The following is a 7,467-nucleotide window of genomic DNA, read 5'->3' as shown; positions in this document are numbered from 1 at the left end:
CAGAAGAAGGGACAGAATGAGTTTTATAGAATTTAAACTATATTAAAATTAACATAGAGGGATGCAGGTTGCACTGTGATCTAAACCACAGAGCCTAGGGCTTGCTGATCAGAAGGTCGGTGGTTCGAATCCCCGCAACGGGGTGAGCTGCCTTTGCTGGGTCCCTGCTCCTGCCCACCTAGCAGTTTGAAAGCACGAAGTGCAAGTAGATAAATAGGTACCGCTCCGGCGGGAAGGTAAACAGTGTTTCCGTGAGCTGCTCTGGTTCGCCAGAAGTGGCTTAGTCATGCTGGCCACATGACCCTGAAGCTGTCTGCGGACAAACGCCGGCTCCCTCGGCCAAGAAAATCAGGTGCATAGTTATAGGATGGTGGAGACTTGGCTTAGCAGCAGAACATGTGAAAAAGATCTCAGAATTATAGGAAATCTCAAGCTGAATATGGGTCAGCCATGAGATGCAAATGCAAAACAATCCTAATGTGGTTTTGTCTGCATTCAGAGAACCATAATTTTGAAGTCGTGGAAAATAATTCCACTTTATTCTGTCTGTTCATACTTCAGACGGGGACCTGCTTTAGGCACCATATTTTAAAAAGAATATAAAGGAACAGGTTCAAAGAGGGGCAATGAAAATGATCAGATATGCGGAAAACGTGTTCTATGATAAATGGATGGGAGAGCTAGGTATATTTAGCTTGGCATAAAGAATAATCAGAAGGTGGTGCTCTTCAGAATTGTCATATAGAAGACTGGCATAGCTAATAGACAAACATGTTCCATCAATGGGTATTAATGACATTTGGTGTCTGGTGGCTAATTATAATGCAGCATTCCCAGTTGATTGTCTCATCACTGCTGTTTTAAAAAACCACTGTGGGGTTTTTTTGCATACCTTCTTGGTCTAATTTAATTATCGCTGTCCATAGTGTTTGCATTTCATTCCCACAGCAACCAACTTGATGTGGAAAATGTTTCTTGATGGGAGAAAGTTTCAAAAGCTGTGCTGCAAGAATGTAACATAAGAAAAGTCTGCTGAATCAGTACAATGGTTCATCTCTGTTCACACAACCAGATGTCCTTATTTGAAACCAAGCAAAATCTGAGTACAACGCTATCCCTAAATGTGAAATTTAAATGTTTTGCCCCAGTGTGCATCAATTTATACTTGCTTGCTTTGAATTGCATCTGCCTAATTCTGGAGAGATCCTTTTGGAGCTTTTTGTTTTTACCACCCTGATTGTTTATTGGAGCTTGTTTTGATATTGTTGCTATAAGTTGCAGAGGCCGGAACCTTATGGTTTGAGTACTTCATACTCAGCTTGTCATCTCTAGCCTGCAATGCCCTTTCTCCAGTGTCATCTCCACGAAACGTAGCAAGTATGTTATCAGCATACTCATCCACCGTCAGTAGCCTTGGATCTGATGGGGTTAGATCAAGAATGGAAAAAGACTCCTCAATGTCCATTTCCTTCTGTCTCTTTCTCCTCTGGGGGGTGGGTAGAAGACACCAAAAAGAGCAAAGGTAGGAAAAGATAGAAGAAAGAGAAGGAAGAAAAAATAATGAAAGAGTGAAAGGAGGGAAGTAAAAAGGACTTCCAATTCTCCGTCTGTCAGTTTTATATGGGTCATTGTGTCCATGGATGGGTCACTACTCTGCACTCGCCTCCTGCTAATCAGGAGTCACATCCAAATTAGTGACACGCAGCAACAAAGCTGCTTGGTGAGCTTCCTAATTTAGTTCAGAAGTGTGTTTCATCTATCATAACTTGGGACACCCTCACTATTAATGACTGCAGAAGTGCAAATACATCATATTAATGCAACAGCAACACAGCCATCCTATGCTTCCAAGGAAGACCAACACTTCAGCAAAGTGGTCTGGTGAGACACCTTTTGCTGGATATATCTTTATTCAGAAGTTAATTCTGCAGAACTCTGCACTCCCTAGGCACGGCTGCCGGGAATAGGGATTTTCTGTGCATAGTGCTTTCCAGTGTGTCCAAAGCACTTCCCTTGCATTCCTTCACTTGTATACTATCCCACCTTAAAATTGTTGCCTGTAAATATTTTAAATAAATTAATAAGTTGAGGTGCTGCTCTTCCGTTTTTAGGAAGCTTTGTAAATATTTCCTTTTATAATTGAGAATTTGTTATAGAGTTGTTTTTGACAGAGCTGGACACAGAACAGGAGGTTGTAGCTTAGTTTGTTTGGTTTAATGAATTAGTTTGAATGAATTATTTACCCTTTTTAGTTTTAGTTGAATTAACTGCATCCAAGAGTATTAAAAGAACTGGCAGATGTGATCTCAGAACCACTGGCAGTCATCTTTGAGAATTCCTGGAGAACAGGCGAAGTCCCGGCAGACTGGAGGAGGGCAAATGTTGTCCCTATTTTCAAAAAGGGGAAAAGAGAGGACCCAAATAATTACCGCCCAGTCAGTCTGACATCAATACCAGGGAAGATTCTGGAGCAGATCATTAAGCAAACAGTCTGTGAGCACCTAGAAAGTAATGCTGTGATCACCAATAGTCAGCATGGATTTCTGAAAAATAAGTCATGTCAGACTAACCTGATCTCGTTTTTTGACAGAATTACAAGCCTGGTAGATGAAGGGAACGCAGTGGATGTAGCCTACCTTGATTTCAGCAAGGCATTTGACAAGGTGCCCCATGATATTCTTGTAAAGAAGCTGGTAAAATGCGGTCTTGACTATGCTACCACTCAGTGGATTTGTAACTGGCTGACTGACCGAACCCAAAGGGTGCTCATCAATGGTTCCTCTTCATCCTGGAGAAGAGTGACTAGTGGGGTGCTACAGGGTTCTGTCTTGGGCCCGGTCTTATTCAACATCTTTATCAACGACTTGGATGATGGACTCAAGGGCATCCTGATCAAATTTGCAGATGACACCAAACTGGAAGGGGTGGCTAACACCCCAGAGGACAGGATCACACTTCAAAACGACCTTGACAGATTAGAGAACTGGGCCCAAACAAACAAGATGAATTTTAACAGGGAGAAATGTAAAGTATTGCACTTGGGCAAAAAAAATGAGAGGCACAAATACAAGATGGGTGACACCTGGCTTGAGAGCAGTACATGTGAAAAGGATCTAGGAGTCTTGGTTGACCACAAACTTGACATGAGCCAACAGTGTGACGCGGCAGCTAAAAAAGCCAATGCAATTCTGGGCTGCATCAATAGGAGTATAGCATCTAGATCAAGGGAAGTAATAGTGCCACTGTATTCTGCTCTGGTCAGACCTCACCTGGAGTACTGTGTCCAGTTCTGGGCTCCACAGTTCAAGAAGGACACTGACAAACTGGAACATGTCCAGAGGAGGGCAACCAGAATGGTCAAAGGCCTGGAAACGATGCCTTATGAAGAACGGCTAAGGGAGCTGGGCATGTTTAGCCTGGAGAAGAGGAGGTTAAGGGGTGATATGATAGCCATGTTCAAATATATAAAAGGATGTCACATAGAGGAGGGAGAAAAGTTGTTTTCTGCTGCTCCAGAGAAGCGGACACAGAGCAATGGATCCAAACTACAAGAAAGAAGATTCCACCTAAACATTAGGAAGAACTTCCTGACAGTAAGAGCTGTTCGACAGTGGAATTTGCTGCCAAGGAGTGTGGTGGAGTCTCCTTCTTTGGAGGTCTTTAAGCAGAGGCTTGACAACCATATGTCAGGAGTGCTCTGATGGTGTTTCCTGCTTGGCAGGGGGTTGGACTCGATGGCCCTTGTGGTCTCTTCCAACTCTATGATTCTATGATTCTAGTTTTCTTGGTGTGATAAGCTGTCATGATGTGTATATGGAAAGTTGGCATATAAACAATTTAACTGAATAAATAATAATGGGGGGAAAATATTCCCACCCTGTGCATGTCAGGCAGAGGCTGAGAGTTTTATGTCACCTCTGATGTGAGGTGAAATTCAGGGGCCCCCAATTCCCAGCTCTGCCCCTTATCTGGCAAGGTGATATAGTGGGCAGAGCATCACACTAAAGCCTGGGAGACCAGAGTTCAAATCCCCACCTAGCCGTTAGGGCTGTTCATAAAAAACTTTTTTTGAAAATGGCTGCTCCAAAGGTCTTATCTTACTGCAATAGGGATTATATAGCTATATCTAAAACTTCATGCATATCAGTTAATATCTTGACCCTCCTTCACTGAATTGAAATTTCAGCCTTCATGACATAGGAAAACGGCCAAGTAAACAGCTATTTTCGTCACTTTATGACTAATTCAGCTTTATTTTGCAGGAATTGCATTTTTTTTAAAAGAACAATAAAAGATACAGAATACAAATTGATACACCAGTACTTTTTTAAAAAAACCAAACCTTTTAATGATGATGGTATTGACATTTAAATGCAAATATGACTCATACAAACCTACATCATTATTATTTCTACATTTAAGCAACTGGATATGTGAATATTGAATACCAACTTTTATTATGAAGTAACTTAATACTAATAATGACATGTAAAGTTACATTTACATTACTTCAAGAACAAATAAAAAAATAAAGCTGTGAATGTGAACTATTTTTGGACAAAATCCTTCGATTCCTTTTTGGGTATTTGGCCCAATTCTCCATTGATGTCTTTATAGTTGCATCATGTCACTTCATACCAACTACATTCTGGCTTGCTTTTGTCACCTCCTTGACAGCTCTCTCCACCATTTATGTGTAACACTTAAATTTAGGTCTTAATTAAGAAGTCTTAAAAAATATTTTTTTTTTTAATAATATTTATTGAATTTTCCAGTAAAACATACCAATACAAAACAATTACAATAAAGACAAACACAAACAAAAAACAAGTATAATTCCAAAAATTATTTTCTCAACCTAATTTCCCCGACTTCCTCATACCTCACCGTTTTGTATTCTAATTTCATTATCCCGTCAGCAACTCCATTCGCTTATTTCCCAAAATTTTTTAACAAATTCCATTCCTTTTCATACTCTAATATCTCTGAAAACCACCATATTTTTAAATCCACATCAATCTAACATTCCTTAATCTTATAAAACAAATTCCTTCCAGTAGCACCTTAAAGACCAACTAAGTCAGTTCTTGGTATGAGCTTTCGTGTGCATGCACACTTCTTCAGATACCGAAAGCTTCAGATACACGAAAGCTCATACCAAGAACTGACTTAGTTGGTCTTTAAGGTGCTACTGGAAGGAATTTGTTTTGTTTTGACTATGGCAGACCAACACGGCTACCTATCTGTAACTTAATCTTATAGTATTTATTAAGATAGTCCTTAAATTTCTTCCAATCTTCTTCCACTGTCTCTGTCTCCTGGTCTTAAAAAGAAGTCTTAAAAAATAAGTCTGAATTATTTGCAGGACAAATATCTTCCTCTATTGTTTCAACTTTATCTTCACCACAGTCACCAGTATCAACAATATCAACATTTTCGGCAGCAACAATTTGAAAGTGAGATTCTCGTTGTTGTCATTCCTGTGCAACCCTGGTTCCCTCTGCTTTCTTACTTAACTCTTTCTGCTGTTGTTTCCTGGTAGCCTTTATCCACTGTACTATTTATGGTCATCTTCCGAATGGATCGCTGATCTTTGAGAAATTCACTCTCTATCTTTGGCACATTCTCATTGTCAACAACTTCAAACAAAGAGGAAATTCCTTTCAGAAACACTTCTTTCTTATTTTTGAAGAAGTCTGAAAGATCATAGGGATTTGGACACTTTGGATTCTTATACCTTCTGGCAGCTGGTATTCTGATTATGCTTTGACGCTTTTCATACACTTTCAGAACACGGGCCTTAATTGTGTCTTTTCGGACTGTTGGTATGGATGCACGTTTGTAAACACTTTCAACTTTCGACACAACAATCTCTGCAATAATAGAATTGTCTGGTTCCTTTTTTGCAGAGTTTTCAATCATCCATTTTTGTTTCTCATGCAAGAAGCACTTAGCAATATCCAATTCTGTTGGAAGTACGCTCACAGGCAAATCGGCCGGCTGACCAAACGCCAGTTGATCTGTAGATATTCTTGTGGGTATTGATGGTGAAGCTGCCATTATCTAATAGTCTATTGCTCTCACTCCTTAAATGTCTTTCACAGACTGTCCTCAGACTCTTCAATCAAAATATTAGAGTTGCACACCTGCGAACAAGACAGAATATTAATATTTTGGGATATAATAAGAGAAAAACATATATTGAAAATAGCTGGGATAAAGAAAATCATATTCAGCATCTTGTTCTTAAAAAATGCAATTCCTACAAAATAAAGCTGAACTGGTCATAAAGTGATGAAAATAGCTGTTTACTTGGCCGTTTTCCTATGTCATGAAGGCTGAAATTTCAATGGAGGGTCAATATGTTAACTGATATGCATGAAATTTTAGATATAGCTATATAATTCCTATTGTAGCAAGACCTTTGCAGCAGGTATTTTTTTAAAAAAAGTTTTTTTATGAACCACCCTACTAGCCATGAGCCTCATTGTAATTGGGCCACTCGCTCTCTGCCTAACCTACCTCACAGGGTTGTTGTGGGAATAAATGGGGAGAAGCCCATGTGCCCCCCTATTATTATTCCTGTAATAAAACGACCAGATACTTTTCCAGCTCACAGGATGCCCCACCAAGCATGTGTATGTCTAGAAGGGTAGGATAGCAAGGATGCCATGCGTTGCGCATTTCCCTGGGAGCAAGTCTCTCTCACTGGACGCTACGCCTGCGCTGGGCGCCAAGAGAGCCCTTGCCTCACAGGGACCTTGGTGGGGCGTCCTTCCCCGGAAGAAGGCGCCGCAAGGGGAGCTGCTGCTGCTCCATTTCTGCTCTGCCCTTCATCCAACCGAGGAGCGCAGGGCGGCCACCAGGGGAGACAGCTACGAGGGGCTCTGCCAGGCGCCCGCGCGGCCTCCCTCCTGCCTCAGGGGAACCTTGTCGCCCTGTTGGTGCGGCTTGTGCAGAAGCGCCTCCTCCTGATGTCCTCCGTTTTCAGACGAAATAGAAGGCGCGATTGGCTTAATGGCGGGACTTAAGGAGGTCCGCAGGCTGGAGACCCACCGAGCGCTCTCTTCCAGTAGGAGGGAAATAACGCCCCTCCCCCGCGCAGGCCGCCACCTCCATTTTTCTCTCTCCTCGCAAACAAACAAGCAGGGGAGGGGGAGACAATATGGGCGGGAAACTCTCCTTCTTCCCGATTGGTTCAAAGTGCTGTTACTCAGTTGATACCGCCTCCTGTACGACCGCTTTTGTCGTTTACTGGTCAAAAGGGTAGTCACTCCACACTCTTCCCTCCTACGCGGAGCGACGCCTCGTTCCGCCCCCTTCGCTTTCTACGTGCCGTGTGCAAAGGAAGAGGGGATTGGGGGGGGGTTGATGGTTGTAAAAAAAAAAAAAACAGCCGTTAAACGGACCGCGGGGCGGAGCTTACGCGAGGAAGTAAGAAGCAGTAATTGGATTGGTCAAGGCGGG

Source organism: Podarcis erhardii, assembly GCF_964252035.2.
Source record: "Podarcis erhardii genome assembly, chromosome: 7".
Classification (NCBI taxonomy): Eukaryota; Metazoa; Chordata; class Lepidosauria; order Squamata; family Lacertidae; genus Podarcis; species Podarcis erhardii.
The sequence above is the reverse complement of the archived record's forward strand: the minus strand, read 5'-3'. Positions refer to the sequence as shown.